Genomic DNA, 22,412 nt, shown 5'->3' on the forward strand with positions numbered 1-22,412 from the left:
CAGCTGTTTGCCTGCTTTCCAGTTTGTCATCATAGCCTGTAATAGCCAGATATGAGACAGGTTAATCACACCTCCAGTGTTGATTGTGTGCTACTCAAAAGGGCCGACCATCTCACAACACAGACACTTATGAACTGTTTAATACAGCCTCAGGTCTGTGAGTCCATCCTGTATCTTAGACCAATTTAAGGCTCTCGTGCAGTGCTAAGACCTGAAAATGGCTGGAAACACACAAATTCTCAAAAAAAAAAATCACATTTGAGGGAATACTGATCAGCATAGGGAAGGAAGAAGTGGTAGCAATGCTGGTATTAGGTTCGTGGGGTGTTTTTAATTGCCCATTTGTCAAAGTAATATGCATGGAAATGTCAACATGGGGTACACACAGTATGGAAATGTCTGCTTAAGCCTGCAGTGAAACTGCTCATTAGCACACGGCGAGTATCAGTTACTGCCACAAGGAGACCATAATTGGACATTAAAGCTGGAAGGGATCATTGCTGGAAGAGCATGGCAAGGTGTTTTTAAAGGGGAAGGAGAGCACCCCAAAGGATTGTGGGCTGATCACAAGGAGCAGAAAAGGGGTACCCAAGTGACACTGGGATGGAAGGAGCAGAGGCCAGCAATGGGTGATGCAGAGGCAGATGGGTTGAAGACTATCAGGGTGCCAGTTCAGCTGCACAAACTGCACATGGGATATCCATGGCATTTCTTAGACCTCTGTCCTTCCTTTTTTTCACTCTCTGCTTCAACTTTCTTTAAAATCACACAATAGTACAGAGGAGCAGTCAGGAGCTGAGGCCATGATCAGGCTCAGAGCACGTGTGAGAGTCACCCAGGCTGTTTGGAGTGCAGGAAAATCCACGGCTTTCCCAGACAGCAAGGCAGGCTTCAGTTTCAGGAGGCATTGTCAAGGCTTCAGCTTTCAGCAGTGAATCCTGCTGCACCCATCAGCTCCACTGGGATACAGCCAGGAACAGCCAGAGGGATGGAACCTCAGGGAGGCCCAGGTCTGACCCTCCACAGTGCTGGAACATCCTTGGCAAGGCACAGGGGTCTCTAAAGGGGTGCCTGACCATAATCTGGGAATTTTGATGGCCTTTGTGGTGGAAAAGCTGGTCCAGCACAGGTAAGAGCTGGACCCAAATGCATGTAGTAATGCTGAAAACTCCTTTAATTTCAAAGCAACTCACTGCAGTCTGCTTTATAACTAGGGACAAACTTTAATCTGTACACTGCCTTTACTTCCAGGCTTCTCAGACATGAGGTGTTTAATTGTGGAAGTTTATCACTCTGTTAAATGCAGCTTCCCCCTCAAATTTACAAATAAGGTGCATATTTTTCCAAACAGTTGCCATTGTGGTCCTTCCCGTTTTGTGTCTGCACAAAGACTGGGTTTTATGGTCATTTAATTCAGCTGAGAATCTGCCACCTAGCACCACTTTAATAAAGGCAGAGATTATTCCTGTGTAACCCAAATGACTCGATTCTATGCATGGCAGACATGGAAATGAGGAGAGAAGGAAAAAAAAGAGAGAGGAAGAGAAAGAAGGAAGGAAGGAAGGAAGAGAAAGAAAGAGAGAGAGAGAGAAAAAGGGGGAGAGGAGAGGAGAGGAGAGGAGAGGAGAGGAGAGGAGAGGAGAGGAGAGGAGAGGAGAGGAGAGGAGAGGAGAGGAGAGGAGAGGAGAGGAGAGGAGAGGAGAGGAGAGGAGAGGAGAGGAGAGGAGAGGAGAGGAGAGGAGAGGAGAGGAGAGGAGAGGAGAGGAGAGGAGAGGAGAGGAGAGGAGAGGAGAGGAGAGGAGAGGAGAGGAGAGGAGAGGAGAGGAGAGGAGAGGAGAGGAGAGGAGAGGAGAGGAGAGGAGAGGAGAGGAGAGGAGAGGAGAGGAGAGGAGAGGAGGCTAGCTGCTAGCTGTGTTGTGTGGTCATGCACAGGATTTCCTTAAGTGAAAACATCCTAACCATGGAAATCTGATTCCCACAAACATTTTTACATTTCTTAATAATCAGATTTAAAAGAAATCATTGTTTGTTCACTTAAACTGCTTAATTGTATTTTAATTTGGTAATTGGAAGCAGATTCCCAGTGCCTTAGCTCCTCTATAAGCATAGCAAATATAGTGGAACAGGAGATGCACTTCTAAGCTCCAGATATATCTCACAAGGAATTTCCAATTATTTCTCTGATAGATGCTTAATTCATTTGATGTAAATGAATTTTATCCTCCAAAGAGAGGTGTTTTTTTTTTTTTTTCTGGCAGTGGCTATAGTAATTCTTTAGACATTTACTGAATAAAATTTGTCACTGTTTAACCTTTTTTGCAAACCTGAAGCTCAGAGCAGCAGAGCCAAAGCCTGGCTATGGGTCAAAAACCTCTGGAGTGCACTCGAGACAAATGTCTGGAGTACCTGGGGTCAGCTGTAGAGCAGCAGAAAACTCATACAATATTTACATTTTGCCATGGTGTCAGCAAAAAAACATTTACCAAACTGAGGAATTTCAAAAGAGGTTTGGTGTGCATTTACTTAACACCCAAACTGAAAGCTGCACTGGGGACCAAACCCAAGATGAGTAGCTTGGGTTAGTCAAATTGATTAGTCAAATTGATTAGTCAAATGATCTAGTGTGCCTTTTTTGACAGAAATTTGAAATCTATCCCTGAGTGCAATTTCCAACATACCAAGTTTGTATTTGTGAGGGTTTGGAGGTTTTTTTATTTGCTCAAATATGTATGTGAAAAGGCAGAATTCGAGTGAGGTTTGCTTTTGAAAATGCCAAACAAAACCAATTATTTTTCAAAGATCCAGACATGGGGTGGGATGGGTCAGGAGCACCACTTCTGCTGCAGAACCTGGGTGGATGAAGACCCCATCTGTGCCAGAGAGAAAATCCCACTCTTCCTAAACTGAGGGATATCTCACCTGGGATGGTAACAGTGTAAGTTTTCCTCCCTTTGACAAGGAACCTGGACAGGGATCGTGCTTCAGAGGAGGGACAACACATCCTCATGTCCTTCCCAGAGGAATAAGCCCTGGTCTTCTCAAAGTCCTCTCTTTGTTTTCCCAATCTGCCCCCCAAAAAAATGCTGCAGCCACAAGCCCTGTGGTGGGACATCTGCTTTGCAAATAGATCCTTTATTTGTGTTTTACCCACCTACCACTGTGGGCAGAACAGGGTTTCATCAAGCTGGCACTTCCCAGGTTGTTTTCTTTTTTTCCTCTGCTTCTTCCAAAACTTTACAAGCTCTTTCGGAATGACTGAAGCACTTGGAAACTCTGCGAGACTCTTCTGGGAGAGGTGTAAGAACATTATTAATCTTGGGCTGGCACAATAGTCCTGAGGTTTGTTCTTCCCCCTCCAAAGTGAGAGAATTAGTTTTCCATCCCAAAAACCTTATCTTATTTCCTGTTCCAGCCCAATCTGAGAACACTTTAGATGGGGCTTGTCGTGGCAGATGTTGCAGTAACCTCACTCTCAGTGTTTCCTGACAAAAAAGGCAGATGTGTCCTCCCAGTGTAGGTAAAGTATGGCCTGTTGTGTGATCTTTACTGAAGGCAGAGAGGCAAAAAAGAGAAGTTTTGGAAAAGGTGGTTGAAGCAGCTTTTTGGATCAAGAGGCATGAGCTGTTTGAGCATATTCTCAGGAAAAGATACAAGACCTCTCACCTCCTATTAAAATATGATTGTCTTATGGGAGAGGGAAACGTCTTCATAGGGTTTCTTTATTATGGTTTTCATAAATCTTGTCCTTTTTTTTTTCTTTATTACCATTTTTAAAATTACTTAACACTATTGAATAAATAATTAATTTTATTCATTACCATTTGTTTGCCCAGCTGACGATGGTCATAGGAGTTCTCTCTGACCTTTCACATCAGTCTCTGCTCCCCATTGAGTCCAGATTTGTCAGCAAAACCAGTAAATTTGAAAGTCCAATCTCATGTTCTGTGTGTTTAACAAAGTGAATAAACAGATAGACTTTTCCCTGTGATGGGTTTGATTGTTTCTTGTCAAAAGTGGCCATCCAGGGATGGATGAACAGATTCTTCCAAGGCCCTGATTTTATATTGTCCCAGTACTACTGCTAGAAAGGAGCCTCACTGGGACAGAACAGTCTGTGATTAGATGAATAATTTCTCAATTCCTTTAAAAAACAGCAAAAATATGTCTGAAAGGGATGACATCTAGAAGGTCATGATCACAAGTGAAGAAAACTAGTTAAGGATCTCCTGATGAAATGCCTTCAACAAGGTCTATGCCACCAAATTTAAAAAAAAAGTGGTAAAGAGGCAGGCAGAATTCTGAAAGCTCTTTTTTTCTCCCCAGTTCAAATAAAGAGCCAAAACACTCAAAACTGGAAAATCAGCAGGTAGAAATAAATGTGTTCCTTTCTAATCATTGACACTGAAATATACATTGAAAATGCATTGTAATATAATTATTAATATTTCTTCTAAGACTTTGTGATAGGACACTTCTTGCCAGCTCCTCAGAATCTTTTTCAGCGAATATTTAATCTAAAAGAAATTACTGTTTCTTGAAAAATGCAATGAGAACGAGAAGGAGTGACAAAGCTGTAGTCGCTTCCAGATGTGTCATTGGAAAGGATAAGGTTTTGGGTTGGTTTTTTTTGTTGTTGTTTTCTAATTAGCTCCTTTAGTATTCTCACATTTCAGTGCCTGAAGCACAAAGCACCCAGCAGAACAGAGCTCAGCACCTGCACCTTGCTCACCCCTGGCATTTCCATGCTAAAAATCCTGGGTGTGGATGGAGGGAACTGTGCAGCTCTGCAAGTCTCCAGAGCTCAGGCTTCAGCTGTGCCTCTCCTTCTTTGTTCCAACAAACCCATTGTGATTCAGCTGGAGCTTCGGGCACTCAGCTTTCCAGCACATTGTGTGTGGCTGTATCTGCACAAGTCCCATTTGTTCCAAACATGAGGGGGAAAATTATCATTGCAGGCTTTGTGGGGAAGTGGAATGCGATCCATGAAAGCCTAATCAAGGACGCTGGAGGAGAGATGAGGGAGAGATCTGTGTTTGATAGGCTTCTTTTTGTTGCTGATTTTGCAAATTGTTTCGAATCCCTCAAGGAAGGAAGATGTAACATGGGCAAATCCCATTGGATTCACTGTCGGACATCCACAGGGACTTCTGGACCAAGACAGACAGAGTGCAGGCTTTGGTGCAGGTGTGTCAGTCAGGAAATAGAGAGAGTTGCATGTTAATACATAAAAGACACAGCAGAAGCTTCACTTCCTTTCTGGCCTGAGAAAAGAAACGTTCAGCAGGGATTACATGGGTCATTTCACACAGTCAATCAAACTTTCAGACAAACTCCATCTGGAACCCAAAACTCCGTGGGTGAGTCCAGTGTGGACAGCTCTCAGAGCCCGTGCACTGGGACAGGCCCTTCTCATTTCCCATCTCCCTTCTGGAGAGAAACAACAACAATCCCCAGCTTCACTGCTGAATTTAAGAGTACCCAGCCCAAAGAGCTCTCCCAAACCTGGCTGCGGTGGGGACCTGGGGCAGCCAATCTCATTGTGTGCTCCTCAGCCTGCACTGAGTCCTGTTCCTGTGCAGACTCACCTGTGCCTTCCCCTCCACCCATCCCCTCTGCAGCCAGGCCTGGCCACTCTGATTCCTACTAAACACACACGGTGCCTGAGTCTGAAATGGGCAGCCATCCCTCTGGAGCTGAGGGACCTGGATTTATTGTTCACCAGGAGATTCCCCTGATGCTCCTGTCGGGAGCCCGCACCAACAGCTGGGGTGGCCATGGGTGAGAGCATCCCCCAGTCCCACCTCTGCTGCCCTGATGAGGGTCATGAGGAGCTCAGCACTGCTGGGGCAGAGAAGGGTGCAGGGAGAAGTCTCCCATCCGTCACTGTGTTGGTGGAGGAGGGTGGAGGTCCAGCCTCCACCCCTGGAGGAAGTCCAGCAGGGTGATGGACTCCAAAATGTGCAGTCTCAGGATGTAAAAATGACCATTTCACAGCAATGCTGGAAACCAGAGTCCTCATGCCTGCCTGCAAATCTTTTGTAGGTGTATCTTGGTCTCCTTGAGGGCACAAATACTGGTTATGCTGTCTTCATTCAAAGATCCTCATTTCTCTCCTTTTCTTCCCTTTGATGATTTATGTAAGGAGACAGAAAAGATGAGCTGAGTTCCCTCTGCTGTTTCTTGGCTTTTCTGTCCCATCAGCTTAAGTTGTCTTGAGCAATGCTTTCTGTGAATGATTATTTTCAGCCTATTCTACCTCATTAGGAAGCTTTTTTTCCTTGATAAACATCCCAAACCCTCCATTTCTTATTTCCACCCCATTATGTCCACTTATCCCCTTACACAAGCAAGTTTTTGTTCCCCAGCTGCATCTTGAATCCCTGTGTCTCAGATACCAGCTTCATACAGAATAGCACATATTCAATTATCTCATTTTCCCCCTCTTATAGAAAAAACTTTTAACCTGCAGCTTGACTCTGGTTGTATTACAGCAATAAGGGAATACAAAAATAGCCTCACCTGTAACAGAGAAAGTCCTGCAGCAGTAACTGCAAACAGAATCAAGGTGAAAATAAGAAATTTTGGGAGTTTGCAGTCACATAAAATCTCCCACTAATTTACTTGGAACTTACCTGCAGAGTGCTTTAATTCAGTTACTGATTTATTCAAGTGAGTAGTAATTTCTCAGAGCTGCAGCATTGTTGTTCTGTCAAATTTCACACACAAGAGCATTTGCATAAAAAAAAAAAAAATAGGTTCCTTCACCTCTGCTACTGGCATAAATTCTTTCACCAAACCCCAGTATTCCACACATAAAACATACCTCAAGGAGGAAGCTTTTCATCAGCTGATCTGTCCACACAGCTTTCATCTGGACTCCCTTAAACATTTTCTGTTTATGTCTCAGCTTCTCACTCACCTGTGACAGAAGGCACCACTAAAACTTCTCAAACTGACAACTTTGAGTCTGGTGCATGTGAACACAAAACATCAATTTATAAACCAAATTCATAGACCAGAGTTTATAAACCGAGTGCTAAGCCTGAATGATTATGATCTATAAATGCATTGTCAAAAGGATGATTCTCATTATTTTATGACCCTAATTTCTAAGTCTGAGCTCAGTTCTAAATCTGAGCCCTTTAAATCTGCCCTTTCAGAATTAACTGTTTAGAAAATAGCTGATAAATAAAAAGTATTAGCAAGAAACTCCAGAGAAATTAATACACTTTCTGTCACCTTAAGTAAATAATAGAGAAAGAAACCTATTCATCTGTTCTGATATTATTCTTCAGTGCATTTGCTCATCATAATTGTTTTTATTAACATTAATAAAGACTATTCTTCATTTCCTTGAAAATAATTCACCTAAACCTTAGGAGCAGTGAGCTTCCTTTCAGAGCTGCTTTTGGAAAGAATGAAAGCTCTTGAAACTTTGGAACCTTGAATCATTCAAAGGTTTAGTACAGCACAATTTCACATTGATTCTTTTTTTCCCCCTCCGTGGTCAAGCCAAATTTACACTGATGTCACCTGTAGTACCTCATCAGTTGACATAAGACACAGTGTCCTAAGATTTGTAAATATTTTCAACCTTGTCAGAAAAGTGACTTTTAGAGCAAGTGGAAAACGCCCAGGGTTGCCCATCAGTGAGGTTCCTTCAGGGTAAAACTTAGACAGGGGAGAAAGGAGACCTGATACCCTGTCCTTATGATTAAGTGGTATGAGAGAGCTCAAAACACTTCACCTTCAAAACATCACCTGTCTCCCTCCAGGCTTCCTTGCTTTTGAAAGCCTTCTACAGTCTGTCACCTTCCCAGTCGGCAAAGTCAACACAACAATTAAGAAATTTAAGAAAAAAAATGGTTTTAACCTTTTTTTTCTTGCAGTGATCTTTTCTCCTGTGGCTTTAGGAAGGACAGCTCTGGATGCTGGGTGCACCCTGCTTGGATTAATCACAGACGGAGCAGCTGAGGTTGAAGTGAACCCTCCCAAAGAAGCACATCCACACACTCCTCCTTCCCTCCCAGCTTTACCCTCCTCTGTAAATCAAGCAAGAAATAAACCAGATCCCCTCTGCCTTCTGCTATCAGTGCCTTGGATAATCCCCCCCTGGTAACAATCCATGTGGCCAATAATCAATCAAAGGGAGGGGATTAACAGCAGTGAGAAAATGCACCGTGACAAAACACTTTTCCTTGCACCCTTGCTGCTGGTCAGAAAATTGTCAGGACAGGCACCTTCTCAGGCTAATTGCTGACAAATGTGAGATAGACAGCCTGTTATCACAACCAGCTCCCCTCCCTTTTTAAGAGAAGGGATGCAATTAAAGCCTTAAGTATTACGCAGAACTTGACATCCGTTTATTGTTCTTGTTGCACACAAATGGAGGTTTATCTCATTTCATACACCAGATGCTATTGTGAAACACTCACATTTGGGGAAGAGGCAGGCCTGGGAAATTCTGGGTGAAGAAGTTATAGGAAGGAAAAGAAATGCCTCATTTTATTTATGAGCTGGCAGGCTCTCTGGCAGCACCTGGCTGTGGCAAAAGGAGTGGGAAGAGTCCAGGTTGCTGGGGCTTGGAGACACAACAGTCAGGAGTATTTCCCTCCATAAATTGCTGGAAGAGCTGTGCTTGGCTGGAAAAAACATGTGAGGAGAGAGAAAACACCATACTGTGAGTGCAACCAGAAGTCCACTCAGACTCTCAGACTCTCATCAGAGAATTTTCTTCAGTGGGCATTGCCCAGTGGTATTAGGTGAATTCTGCTAATTAGTTAGGGTGAGGCAAAGGTGAAATCCTGGTGTTAACTCTTTGAACAAAGACCAGGGATGTTTTCCCTGCAGTCCATCAGACACGATCATCTGCTCCTGTGGCTGGCAGCCCCTGATTTGTCACTGCTGTTACAACGCTGTTGATTGTGCACAGCAGCATTGGCAGCCCCGTGCCCTCACGGGGTCTCAGCCCTTGGCCAAGCACCCCACACCAGCCCTGGGCTGTGTAGAAACACCTCCAGCACCAGGATATCTCACAGATGGACAAGAACTCATAGCCTTGCATATATATTGGATTGGAACTGGATGATCTTTAAGGTCCCTTCCGACCCCAAACTTTCCTGTGATTCTCCTGTGGACAAGCCACCAGGCTAGTAAGAACAGTGATAAGGGCAATTTGCCACTTCTTAGCTATGTTAACAACAATTACAGCAAGCAGTCTGTTCTTACATCTCTGAACTACTCCATCAGGAATTAAACCCTTGTTTCACACAGTCTGACCCATCATAGCCCTTAATTTCGTGTACTATTAATCAGACATTCAGAAACCCGGTACCTCTAATTTTCCTTTACTTCCATAATTTCTACTTTGTGATAACAAGGAGAAAAGTGGCTAAATATTATTGAGCAGACCCTTGATAAAGGAAATATAAACTTTGCAATGCCTTTTGCAGACTTCACACGCAGATGTGGATTAAACCTGCAGTAAAACATGCCACTTTTCTAAATGTAAATGGTTTCAAAGCTTTAATTTCTTGAGAGCCTTTCCCTTGTAATGCTCTCTTTGGGGCTGACAAAACTAGTCACCTCAGCAGGTTTTTTCCTGCCACAAGATAATATATATCCTAAATTTAAAATAGAAAATCAGAACCTCTCAGATCAGTAATTTTTTTTTTCACTACTGTTTGCAAGAAGGATTTTTGTACCTATTCATGGATCATCTGATCCTGCCAATACCAGACAGGAGTTGCTCTCCTAGAAGAGACAAGGCCTTATCTCACTCAGAAACACCTCCCTCCCTGTGAGAACAGCCAGCAGTGGCTCATCCTGGTGCTTGCAGATCACTGCATATTTGGCAAGTGGGCTTCCCCTCCTGCAGGCTGAGCTCCCAGCAAAGTGTGGTTTCTGGTGATTAATATTGTGGGATGATATAGTGGATTAGGATTTTCTCTTCCTTCCCCTTCACCCTTGTCCAAGGCTTCCATTAATGGCAATCCTTTGTTCCAACACATCCTCCCCTGCTCATGCTCAGGGCAAGAACCACACATGTGCTGCTATTTCTTGCCTGGGACCCAAAATGAAAGGCAAAAATTGTATTTTAGGGATAGGTGGTTTAATTAATGCTGCAAGCTCCTTGGATGATGCTGTTTTCAATACAAGGATAGAATTTCTTCCAGCTTGCATTTATTTTTGACAAAGACAATTGTCCTCTTTGCACCTCCTGCTGCCAGCCTGTAGTTCCAGCTGTCCCAGGCTAACCTGCTTTCTCGTGTGCCATGCTCTTCAAAAAACAGGCAGAGATTTCCCTCCATACATATATTTCTTTGGAAAAGAGAAAAAAAAAAAAAAAGGTTATTTGCTTCTTTAGGGGCAAAGGCTTTGGAAGCAAAATAATCTGAACCAAGCCTTAGAAGGTTATTAAAAAAAATAAATAAAGCAAACAAACAATCAAGCAAAGCTTGCTGCAGATGGCTGGGAGCAGCACCTCATTTTTCATTATGGGGGGTGGCTGGTGACTTTATTTTTCTTGGCCCTGAGAAACACCAAGCATTCCTTGAGCCATGTAAATATCCAGCTCAGTGCAAGATGAGCACATACATTAGTGGCTTTTCATCAGACACATGCTAGCTGCTCTGAGGCTGAGGTTTCAGGGGGGTGGGCAGAGGAAGGGGTAACAAAGTTCATGGGAACGTCTCCAGTGCCTTCCCTTCCCAAAGCAGTCCCTGCAGAACGCTGTTAGGAAGGTATTTGTGATGCTTCCATGGCAAAACCTCAGGGGCACAGGGAGCTGCTGTCTCATCTGATACCTTGTCACCAACTGTGGCCAGTGTGGTCCACTTCAAAGGCAGACGTGGCCGGCCCAGGCCACCCATGGAGAAAGGTTATCCCCAACTCTTGCTAGCTAGGGATGTGTCCAAGGTTTTGGGAATTCTCTCTGGGAGGATACAAGGCCATTCACCTCCGTGGTGGCAGTTGTCACAGAAAGCACCAGGAGCAGACCCAGGAAGAGCAGGATGTGACTTTAAGTCGTGATCTGGTGAAGCGGCTGCAAATCAGGCATTGAAAACACATGCTGCACTCCCAAACCAGAGAGCTGTCATTGTTAAATGATATCACAGCTGGCCAAGAGGAATTCTCCTCTGGTGGGCAGAAATGCCTCTCCTGACTGGTTTTGTGGATGCATTCCTCGTCCCCGTTGTTCATTGTCTGAGTCAACTTGAGCTGCCTCTCCAGTCTGTGGTGCGAGATCCAGATTCCTCTTCCTCGTACAAAATATGTAAAACAAATGAAGAAAACAAAATTGCCAGCACCAGACATTTCCATCATATTTTGAAAATGTAAAAAGATGTTATTTTTGAATGGAGTGAAAACATTTTATCTGGTAATTCCAAGTGAATGCTCGTTTTTCTTGAAAAGAAGCATCTGGATCCCCTAGGCACCTCTGCAAAACTCAGCCTCAGTTTAAATGTGGTTGTAAAAATCAAATTCGAGTGCTTGGCAGTCCTTTCTTCCTGGAATCCCAAGAAAAATCTTATCTGAGTATGAGGGCAGGAGTCAGAAGGCAGTAACAGAGCAACTGACTGAACATTTACAGACAAATTTTGCGAAGTAGGGAAACTTCAGTGTTGTCCTCGAAAACTTTCAGGATACAATGCAAAATATTTCCCTTGCACTTTTTTTCTAAGCATTATAAAGTTTAGCCCAACAAAGGAATTGTTTTGCATAGGTTCTCTTTTTAATGTCTTGGCTTTGTGTTCGGGGAGACATAAGACAAAGACAGCTTTTAGTGTGGATGACAGCACAGGAGATCCTAATTGCACCTGGGGAAAAACAATGCTTGTCTTTCGATGAACAGCTTTTTTTTAAAAGAGGAAGGAAATATGCCTGGGCTGAAAAGACAGGTTTTTAGGCATTTTTTTGTTTTTCAAAAATCGCTCTGAAGATTTCACATTTTGAGACAAGATACCTCTTTCATTTGGCTCAAAAGATCTTTTCATCTCCTGAACTTACTTAATTAGAAAAAAAAAGAAAGGCGAAAAGAAAACAAATCCAAAGGGGTTTTTTTTAAAGGACAATATGCTTTATTAATTTTTAAAAAATTGTTTAATACATTTCAAAATTTTAGAAACCATCCAATTTCTCAGCTAAAGTATCAACTCCTGCAAATCTGATCTGTGAAAAGCAACTTTCGGCACTTGTACGATTACACGGCTCTATTCCCATGAGCAGAAGGACCAGAGATCCCAAGATACATACCTAAAGACCAAACCTGGTCATTAATTAACACCATTCACATTAATTGATCTGGAGACTCCTTGGTGCTGTTCTGGGAGGAGTGCAAAGAGCTGAATCACGACAATCCCTTTTTTATTTCACTCCATCTCCATGCCAGCAGCTGGATGTCTCCTCTTCAGAGCTGCGCAGGTAAAACTTAGAGACCTCGTGGGCTGAGATGAAGACCGTTCCATAGGGAAAGCAAGAGCCATGCACACAAAGCAAAGCAAGACAAGGAGGTCGTTCCCTGCTTCCCACTCAGCTCCTCCAGGAGAGCAGGGCCCCTCACCTGCGACAGCCACTGGGGAAGACAAACAGCATCGCTCCCAGCACCCCCCTTCCCCCTGCGCCCTCCCCGTTCCGCACTGAGCACGATGCCAAGCGGTCTGGGACATCCCTTGGGCCAGCGCTGGTCACCTGTCCTGGCTGTGCCCCCTCCAGCCTCCCCCACGCCCCCAGCCCCTCCAGCGTGGCCACACGAGGGGCAGGAAAGGCCTTGGCTCTGGGTGAGCTCAGCGATGACAAAACAGCTCTGCTTTATCAGCCCCGTGTTCAGCACAGCCCCAAACACCGCCCCGCAGCAGACACTGGGGAATGAGCTCTACCCAGCCAAAACCAGCACAACCCCACAAACAGCTGGAGGGAGCTCCCAGCACCACAGCCTGGCTCCCACTGTCCTAGGTTTTACCAATAAGGATCTTTTCAATGAGAAGTCACACTCAGGTAGTGAAAATTGGTGTTTTTCCTTTAAATGAGAAGTAACGTAACAATTCCCCAGCGTGGCAGACAGGAAAGGAAAATAATGTAGGTGTGTATGTATTCTGCTCTGGGGTCTTAAGGATCACAATTGTATTGGACCTTCAACTGAGAGGTTTGCAATCATGGCCCAAAAGTTCCTTTACTAATAGTTATGTTGCAGAATTCCCCTTGATCTGGATTCAGCATTGTTTGCAAGAAAAGATATCACAATCAAGGCAGGGCACAGCCCAAGAACTTTTGTTATTAACATCTTCTTTGTCTTTCCCTACAGCAACTCCTCCTGTCTGTCCAAGGAGCCAAACCCATCACATTATGAAGAAGATGAGTGTTAAGATGACAGGAGGATAATCTCACCTAAGGGACAGAGAAAAGGACACAGGCCACAACCAGGAGCAAGAAGCAGAAGGGGAGGACCCATGACTGAAATGTCACCAACAGCAGGAGTCATTTAACAGAACTGACAATGTAACATCAATAGTAATAAAATAAAAATTAGCACTGCATCCCCATTTCCCTTTCCCCACAATATAACTCTTCTTCTGGCTTGATATTTGAGAGCTGAGTTGTTTTGTTAGTAATCAGGAGAATGGTGAGAACTTAAACAAACCTGTTTGGTGAGAAAGCTTCCTTGAAAAAAATTAAAAACAAAGTAAATTCTCAAGACGGGAGACAAAAAGAGAGAGAAGGAGAATAATAAAAGTCAACTGAGAAGTCTCCAAGGGAAAAAAAAAAAAAAAAAAAAAAAAGGAAGACTTAATTATGCACTAGTTTCTTTTCCTAGCATGTTTCTTGATTTGGCACAGCTGGAAAATGGAAAAGCTCGCTGCCAAAATATCAAATGTCCCTGGTGTGGGCTCAGTGCTCGTAAAGTTATGTGTGTCTCTTTCTCTCCCTCTTCGTCTGATTGCACAGAAAGATGAAATGAAGGGCTCAGAGAGATAAATACTGGCAGCTGTCTGGAAGCTCACTGCAGCAGGCAGGGTCCCTCACAAGGAGCCTCAAGGGGCTTTTTCAACTTCCTTTTGGCCAAGGAAGCAGCGAATTCTGAAACCGGGTCTTTCCAGAGGACACTGCTGTCAAGTCCCCAGGTCCACTTGCCATTTTTTCAGTGATAAATTGCCATTCTGTGGACATGCTTCTGCTGAAGGATGTGCCACAGAGTTAAAAGCTGTTTTGTTTCACGAAGGAGTGGGCTTCCCTCTGCAGCTTGCAAACAATGAGCTTTCTGTACAGTCAGTCCTATGACAGGGCTGTGAAAGGATATGCAGTTTAGCACAGAAACAGGCCCCAGGCTCTATGGTACAATCCAGCCATGAAAATGCTGAACTTTTCCACAGAATTTATATATTTAAATCGGGATTACATATCATTTTTGAAAGAAGCTGGAGTCCTACACATGATAAATCTTCCAAATTTCTAGTCACTGGGAGCAGGAACAGTACTTTTCTGCCCAGTTAGTGTCTGTTTCTTCAAAAATATCTTCCCAAGACTCCATTTCATCTGGCTTACAATCTTTTGTGACTTCACTTCCGTTTCCGCTAATTGACGGCAGGGAATATTTCAGGCTGTTACAGCTGAAAATAAAAATAAGAAATATTGTGATTTATCTTTAGACTTGCAAAGATAATCATATATCCTTGTGACACTATCACATAAATAAAAATATCGTTTCTAGCTAGTAACATCTAACTTAGCCCTGACCATCTCAGCATGGGTCTTAATGCGATGGAATGGGGCAGGGATTTGCACACCAGATGCAAATACTGCTGGGATTTTGTCAGGCAGGGGATGGAATGGAATGGAATGGAATGGAATGGAATGGAATGGAATGGAATGGAATGGAAATGGAAATGGAAAGGAATGGAATGGAATGGAATGGAATGGAATGGAATGGAATGGAATGGAATGGAATGGAAATGGAAATGGAAATGGAAAGGAATGGAATGGAATAGAATAGAATAGAATAGAATAGAATAGAATAGAATAGAATAGAATAGAATAGAATAGAATAGAATAGAATAGAATAGAATAGGAGTGGTTTGGATTGGGTTGGGTTGGGTTGGGTTGGGTTGGAAGGGACCCTAAAGCTCCTCTCATCCCACCCCCTGCCACCTTCCACTAAACCACGTGGATTATGCTGCTGGGAACACCATCTGGAGCCGTGGTGCTGTAGAGGGGCCGCTTTAGGCACAAAACAGGTACATTGTAGGCATATTTTATATAAATGGTAAGGGTTGGCAGTGCAGACTGGCAAGGCCACATCACATACTGCTCCAGGCACAAGATGAATCAGGCTTGGGTGAATTAACGGGATTGTTCAGCACTGCCAAAATGCCCTTGGAGGCACCCACAGAGGCTCCTCCCTCCCTCTGCTGACATTTTTACAGCCCTTGGTTTCCACTGGCTTGGCGAGTTGCGAGTGCACCATTGGTAAACATTCTAGACCATTGGGAAGGCTGGTCAAAGTGCCTTTCCCCACAATTAACAACGCCTTTGGTAATTACATTTGTTCTTGAAGCTCTTTACAGAAGGCTTTCCCACCATTATTTGCGACTCTTCTTTATCCTCTATCATGTGATGGTTTTATTGTAGGAATGTGGGCTTACCCCATTATGCATAGCATTTCCCACCAGCACTTGGCTTAGGATGATTATTTTGTTCATATTTTCCTTTTATGTTTCGCAGCCATCCCTGGCTTTTTTCCACTTGAGCTCTGGGAACAATGATGGAACTGAAATGCGCAGAAGCCTACTGAAATAGGCAATCTGCTGACAGAATAAGATGTGATTAAAAAACAGTTTCAAGAGTTTCAATAACCCATTCTTCTAAAACTTCACAATGCCACAAATGGGATACAGCACAAATTGTCTGAAAAAGAGGAGTGAAAAGATCAACTGGATTGCTTTTGGAACCCTGCAAATGGATCAAATGTTTGCATTCTGCAGAACATGGATCAAACTCCTTGAAATGTGGAGCTGACCAGTTCTTCACTGCCTCTCAAAGAAATTCCCAAGGAACACCATGCACATGGACAGATGGAATACAGTGAGGGTGCTTTAACTGGTGGGTGTGATGCCCTCAGGTTATAGCTGAGACAACATTTGCAGGGCAGAGCCAATAAAATAGCTGAGGTAGCCAGTTAACCTACATACCCAAAATCTTTGCCCCTTTTTTTCTGACTGAAACTTGTTAATAATATCAACTCTCCACACAAACCTGCTGCAGATGTAAATTTATCTCAGTCAACAAAAGACTTCTTGCCAGAAGAAGAGAGGGACAGGCTGGGTTAACAGCATGATTTATCTGTATCTCCTACCTATAAAAGTTCATTCAGATGGAAACTGCCACACCAAACCCATAGATGCAGTAGAGTCATTCTGCTTCCTCTGAAATATATCAGGAGAAGCAAGGGGCACTTTGAAAGGAAAATAGATAAATACTCTGTTTCTTTCACCCTGAATTTTTTCCCCTCCACTTTTAGAAGCCCTGGATCTCCAGCATAAAAAAGACACAGCACATGCCCACCTGTGACTCTTCTCACTCAGCAGAATAATCCAGGATTAAAATATAAGACATGTTGAAAACCTTAACAGGCTGAGAACACAGCAGGCACTGAGCTTGGGAGTCTCCTACTGTGAAGGTATTTCCAAAAGAGGAGATAAAAGATGCAGGGAGTTCTAGTCTGAGACTATTTAAAAATGAATAAATAAATACATAAATAAATTAAATAAAACCCCAAACCCCACAACCAAATGAAAAATAAACTGCAGGGAGAGGAGTTATCCAACACTCAGTGAAGTCAGTGTCAATATGTCTAAATGTGTGATACCAGCAGTGACATTCAACAGCCTTTGCCTCTGCCCAGAAACACCATGGAGAGACAATAATAATAATAATAATTAATAATAATAAAAACAATAGTGATGATGATGATGAATTTTTCATTTCACAGACTCCAATCAGAAATGGAGAGGTCTGCAAGGAGTGCTTAGAGAAGAAACAAAGGGACTTGGGCTGTTGCATGGGCCCCATCCTTTGGTTTAGTTTTGAGTCCTTGCTAGGAGCCTTTACACCATGTAAGGGTGACTGCAGAGGTTTCCTGGCCCACCAAAAAGGGTGGTGAGGTCTCGAGTTCCCAGACAAGGACCACCTTGGTGCCATGGAAGCAAAAGGGATTTCTGGCACTGGATTTAACAGGTCAAAACTCATCCCGTGGCGTTTCCACAGCTCCAAGCACACAGTGGTGTTCCCACCTTGGGTAAGCCCTGCAGTCAGGAAATCAACAAAGACTCACCCATTTCACCAGGAGAGCCTCCCAGTCCTGTGTTCAAGACTTAAATGCTTAAAATTTATAAACTGAATCACTACAAAGCCAGTGAAATGTTAAAAATTTAGGCGGGATTTCTTCTGATGTTCTTTATATACCTTTTTGAGAAGCAGAGGTACTTCCAGGCAGAATTCTAAAACACTGCAAAAAATAAGTAAGAGAATTAAAAGATGCTACAGTTTGCATGTAAAGATGATTATTGTTCATTTTCCTGCCCAGGGACAACAGCACACGCAAGAGTCAGGCCTTACAAATAGTACTGCCCACAGCAGCACCTGTGGAAGGCAAGGTTTGTATTTGCTTTTTTCTCATGGAAAAAATAAAAGGTATTTGCTGTCCTTCTGCTGCAAAATAATATTTTTTTTTTAAGTGTTTTTGCATTTCCTCCGACACCTAATTTAAAAAATGTGATTAAATATTAAAAATGGCGCACCATTCCAATCCTTTTAAATTTCCACACATATTTTTGGCTTAAAATTATGGCAAAAAATTATTAATGTTTCGTTGTAGGTAGGTCATTATAAATAAAGCTTAACTTTTTATTAAAAAAAAAAATGGTATTGTTTTTATGAAAGAACATCTTTTATTATAGAGTGCAGCCAGGGGTCTTCAGCACGCTAAGATGTTTTTTTGTTAACACTAACTTCTTCTTGACAGTGAAAGTGTGGCTTGGGAAGATTAAATCTGATTTTTCCCCAAGACAATTGCATTTCTGCTCCTCTATGATGTCACCACGGAGAGGTCTGAGGCACTGCTGTGCTGCTAAATAGAAAGTGTGCAAATTGTGTTGATATTGACCAAGCCGTGGGTAGAAAAGGCTCCACTCAATTGCAGTTCTTGTTGGTTAAATCGCTCCCCTGGTGGTTTTCAGCTGTTTTTCAGAGCGTGGCCCTCCCAAAGTGCAGAGCATCCCCAGGAAGTTCCTCGGGATGGGGACTCCACCTCACGAACAGGCTCCACCTTGAGCAGGAGGTCTCGCGTGCGTCCCTCCTGCCTGACGAGCTCCAGCACGCTCAGAGCAAGGACAAACAGCACAAATCTGCCCAAAAACCTTCAGGCACACTTCCCTCCTCAGCAATCATCTCCTGTGTGACATCTCAGCCGGGATTAGACCTTACTGTGGGGTTCCCTTCTCTGTGTATTTTACCGAGGGCGAGTAATTTTATATTTTTTTAACGTCAACGCCGTCACTTTCCCGAGCAGCTCCTGAATCAATCAACATTTCAGCAGTGTGGGGGGACAGGAAAAGTCAGCTGCTCTGCTCTGGCTTTGAATTAACTCTCGCCCTGAGAGACTGTGCTCCCCCCAGGGAATGGCCCCTATAAATACGGAGAACTTTTAAAATATTTATACAGGATTATATTCCATTTACCCAACGTGCAACAAATCGTCCAGTTACATAGTTCAGGCTCGTTTCTGAGAACGAGGATCAAACTTACAATTAAATAGCAGGAGCATTACCTGCTTTTGCTGTACAGACATGTACAAGGACAGAGCACGCAGAGTAGGACTGGGCTGTGTAACGTGGATTTACATAAATACAGGTTTTAAGGGATGGGATTGAAAAGCCTCTAGAATGACTTCAAGACGAGTTTTTACTTCAAACACATAATCTTGACTTCATTAATAGAGAAATCAGGCTCTCAATAGGAAAATGGGTTGCTGTGAATGTAATTCCCACGTAACTTGTGCACATTATTTTTAATTTCATGGATTCGAGCTGTTCCTCCATTCTGAAGAAGCTTTCATTCAGATCAACCAAACAAAAAAGCCCACAAACAAACAAACAAACAAACAAACAAAAAGCAACCAAGGAAACCACAGGAAACTGAATAACTGTACAGTGACTAAAGCCCACCAGAGTCATTCACCACAACCTCATTCACACTTTTATTCCCTCATTGCTCTTGCACCTCCTTCCTGCAAGAGGAGGAGTATTGGACCAATGCTCTAAATGTGCAAAAGCTGGGATTTAATCAAAGCTTCGCATGCACTCAACTGGACAATACTTGGAAAACTAACCTGAAGGAACAAATATTAAAAAACAAGTGAAAAATGTCAAATGCAGGTGTAAAAAGCAGGTAACATAATTTATACTGCACTGCTAATATTATCTAGAGAGAGTATATAAATTATATACAATGGTATAAACTATGTATTTTATGCTAAATGTTATGCACTACTCTATATAAAATGATACATTGCAAATGACATGTAAAATAAATAATAATTAATATAGAAATATAATAGCTATCAATATTGCATACAGTATATAAATACATAGTATTATGCTTTAATAGTAGTTGCATATTACTAATTAATATGTAACACATAGCATGTAAAATGCAATATATAATACAAAAATTTATATATTACATTGAAATAATTGGAGTCCTAGATATGCTACTGTATATTATACACTATGCAGTATTATTATGTACTATATATTTTATACTGTAGATAATATATTATGCATTGCTTATTATGACTTTTGCATGACACATAATGTATTATACAATATACATTACTGACCTAGTTTATGATATATAAAGTATAAATAATAAAATAATAAAATAATAATCAATAATCAATAATCTCTATTTTATAATAAGAAGCTTGTTTAGTATAGCATGGAGGCCATAAATTCTCTAATGATCCATGGAATGAATGCTACAGTAAAAATAATCTAAGTTGCAATTCAGCAATCCAAAAATGATGTGAAACCTCATAAAAGATGTTAAGTTCATGCTGAAATGTTTTGCTGAAACTTGTTCTTTGCAGGGAATAATGCCTTTAAATTGGAGTGTGGGGCTCTGCAGAGGAATTTCAGAAGGCCTGGACAGTAACAGAAGGAAGCACCACCATCTACTCTGTGAAATCTCACAGATTAGCTGTGTTCATACAGGATTTCAAGACAATATGGTATGAATTCCTTCAGAGCCAGGAGGCAGCTGGCTTCCAAAAAACCTCTCTGGCACTCCATGGAGCTGTGCAAGGCGGGAAATAAAGGCACTCTGATCATGTTCTCTTCTTTAATTCATCCTCAGCTGGGAGTCTGGCAGGGGCCAAGTGACTGAGGGTCCTGCTCTTGGCCCCTGAGGCTGGGTTCACACAATCGCAGAGTTATTTTAGGTTGGAAAAGCCCTCTGAGATCATCCGGCCCAACCGTTCCCCCACCACTGACCCATGTCCCCAGCTGCCACATCCACACCCTTCTTGGACACTTCCAGGGACAGTGATTCCATCACTTCCCATTTCAATGCTTGACAGCCCCTTCAGCCCTTCCTGCTGTCCACCCTGAGCCTCCCCCGGCCCAGCCTGAGGCCGTTCCCTCTCCTCCTGTCCCTGTTCCCTGGCAGCAGAGCCCGACCCCCCCGGCTGCCCCCTCCTGTCAGGGACTTGTGCAGAGCCACAAGGTCCCCCCTGAGCCTCCTTTGCTCCAGGCTGAGCCCCTTTCCCAGCTCCCTCAGACACTCCTGGGGCTCCAGCCCCTTTCCAGCTCCGTTCCCTTCCCTGGACACTTCAGTCCCTCAAAAGCCATGGGGATCCATGAGCCATCCCCAATGGTTTTCAGTGTGTGCTCCCCATTTTTCATCTGCTGTTGCACTCTCACTTCCATCCCCAACACCTCATGGAGCACACACAGCAGGAAACTGCTGGGAGTAGGCAAATTTTGCAAGGAAAAGTGGAACCTTTTGATGCTTTTGATCTCTCCTTAGCAAGAAAAGCTTCTTTCCTGATCTCTAACCACTCCTCTGAGGGCACACCCCAGCTCAGGTTAGCCACCAGCTCAGGATGTCACGGTAGAAACCCTTGCTATGGTGCAATGAGAAGTCAGCACCAGAACAAACCCATTCCCCCAAAAATCAATATCAAACCTCCTCCAGTTCCCATGACACGAGGTCAAGAAAAGGCAGAAAGCTTCAGAAAACTCCCTCCAGGATGTTTGTTCAGTCAGGGCACAATCCTAAGGTGTTAAGGGAGGTTTTATTTGGCTGGTGCTCAGCTAAATTCCTGTTTATCCTGGGAACTCAGGATTTGTTCTACCCGCAAAGAAAAGTCTCAAGAACTAAAATAAGAGCAGACACTGATAATTCATCTCACTCTGTCCACCACTGCTGTGTCAGAAAAGACAATGCCAAGCAATGTACTCTTCAAATTATGTGTCCCTGGTAGCCTTATGAAAATTTGTTGATTTTGTTAGCTATCCAGGCCAACTATTCCAGTTTGGTTTTAGAAAGTAAAAGGGGAGCTGATAGCCAAGATAGGCTGAGCAGCAGTGGGAAATTCTGGGAAGAATTCATCATAAGAAACCAGGAAATATACCTTGAACCTGTGATCTTAATGCAGATCATTTTCACTCTGACCAAGAATCAGAGAGTTTCAACAATTTATGTAATACCAGGGACAGAGTTGGCCACAAAAATGCCGGAATAAGCTCTTAAATTAAAGGCACTTTCAAGCTGGACAGAGTGGTAAGAAACACACTATAAAGAAATAATGCATCTTGACTGAGGAACAGATAAAAAGACATCTCCTTCACAGTTTGGATATATTTTTTAAAAGTACACTTAAAGCATATCACCAGGCCTACAGTTTCCTTGACAATTTGGGGTGGGTGGTTAATCTGAACAGAAAGTGATAAGGGGTGAAAATGAAATGCAAGAGAGAGAACAGAAAAACTCATACATCCACTTCCCTCCCATCTCTGTGGCTCCTCTGTGAACTGCTCCAGGGGTAATTTATTCACAGCAGTATTTTGCCTCAGCCAGTGGCTCCATGCCACCAGGCCAGGCTGCTTCCCCCTGCTCAGCTCAGAGTCACTGACTGTGTGAGGAAGAAAGAAATCACAATCCAAAATCAGGAGCGACACCAGGACGGGTCAGTGCAGTTTGGGTTCTGCAGAGCTGCGAGACTGGGAGTGATCCCTGCAGGGCAGGGGTTGGAGGGCTCAGCTCTGCATCCCAGCATACTGAGCCAGAGAATCACTGGATTATGGAATGGTTTGGGTGGGAAGGGACCTTAAAGCCCATCCAGTGCCAGCCCTGCCATG

At 43.2% G+C, this 22,412-nt stretch overlaps 1 long non-coding RNA gene across 1 annotated transcript; it reads right to left on the bottom strand.

Moving 5' to 3' along the window:
* Positions 1-2,953: 2,953 nt before the first annotated feature.
* Positions 2,954-7,982, bottom strand: LOC138103358 (uncharacterized). The gene is made up of 5 exons (XR_011147709.1): positions 7,874-7,982; positions 6,824-6,919; positions 6,633-6,706; positions 6,520-6,548; positions 2,954-6,123 (listed from the first exon to the last, which is right to left on the bottom strand). It is a non-coding gene; the product is annotated as an uncharacterized lncRNA (long non-coding RNA).
* Between the last annotated feature and the right edge of the window lie 14,430 nt (positions 7,983-22,412).

This window comes from Aphelocoma coerulescens (genome assembly GCF_041296385.1).
Source record: "Aphelocoma coerulescens isolate FSJ_1873_10779 chromosome Z unlocalized genomic scaffold, UR_Acoe_1.0 ChrZ, whole genome shotgun sequence".
Lineage (NCBI taxonomy): Eukaryota > Metazoa > Chordata > Aves > Passeriformes > Corvidae > Aphelocoma > Aphelocoma coerulescens.